The sequence below is a fragment of the Coenobita brevimanus genome, chromosome 34 (assembly GCF_032717465.1).
Source record: "Coenobita brevimanus isolate Jiangsu-jjx chromosome 34, ASM3271746v2, whole genome shotgun sequence".
Lineage (NCBI taxonomy): Eukaryota > Metazoa > Arthropoda > Malacostraca > Decapoda > Coenobitidae > Coenobita > Coenobita brevimanus.
In genome coordinates, this window is record NC_136987.1 from 3,414,239 (window position 1) to 3,415,484 (window position 1,246).

Sequence of the window (1,246 nt, forward strand, 5' to 3'; positions counted from 1 at the left end):
TTACACTAGGGGATTGCCAGATACCGCCACGGCCTTGGTAAATGTGTATTGATATAATTGGCGAAGCTTAATAATGCATGTGTGTGTGTGTGTGTGTGTGTGTGTGTGTGTGTGTGTGTGTGTGTGTGTGTGTGTGTGATTCAATACAGGTGTGTACATATTGGGCACCAATGTGTGAAGAATGGCATTGTTATGGTTTGTGTGTGTGTGTGTGTGTGTGTGTGTGTGTGTGTGTGTGTGTGTGTGTGTGTGTGTGTGTGTATGTGTGTGTATCCCATATCCGAATACTCGCCCAACAAACACTGATTTTTATTGTTCTTGTACAGTCTCGCGCATATCCACCTGGTACAGACCCTTTTTTTTTTTTTTTTTTTTTTTTTTTAATGGCCATCACCCACTATTTTGGGTATTAGGCCAAACGATCTATTATTATAGACAACAAAATTTTAAAAAGTCCAAAATCATTGAAAACAGTCACTCTAAGACACAAAGGCGAACGTGGCAGGAAGAAGGGCACAGGACGTAAACATGGCAGGAAGAAGGGCACAGGATGTAAGTTAAACCGAGCTGGTGGCAGAGGCGGAGTCGGACGTAGAGATAGACTGCACCCCATGGAGGATATGGTTGAGGATTTTCACCTCGTCAGGGTCCTTGATGGTCTGGAGGGATCCCCGGCGCAGCTCGGTGAAGGAGAGCATAGCCCGCCGGAAATCGCCCTTGGAAAAGTCTTTCTCATCTGGAGTCACAGGGGCAGAGTCCTCGTACTCGTGAAGATGGCGATACACGGAGTCCATTTCTGACTCATCAAGGGCGGCAAAGTCTGCCCAGGTGAGGTGATGAACTGGACCAGAAGGCTCCCGATCCACTGGAGCCAGCCCCGTAGGTGGAGCAGACTCCACCTCGTCGTGTACCACGGTAGGAGCAGGGGAGACAAGGGCATCAGAAACAGCAGCCTTAGGTGGGGAAGGCAACGCCGCATCCCCAACCTCCATAGGTACCACGGGTAGTGGCGGCGGGGCAGACTGGCGAGAGACTGAACGTCCGGCCAGCTGGAGCCTTGTAGGTGGAGTTGAGGGCTGCAGCTGCAGCACCCTCGGGACCAAGCTGGTGGAGGTCATAGGATGCCCCGAAGGACGACGAGGGGCCCTCCTCCAAGGCCTCTTCCGCACCACAGGTGGGGAGGAGAAAGACTCTGGGATGAGTATGGCAGGAAGCCCATTTGCCTGGAAGATGGCGGGCAGGCGCT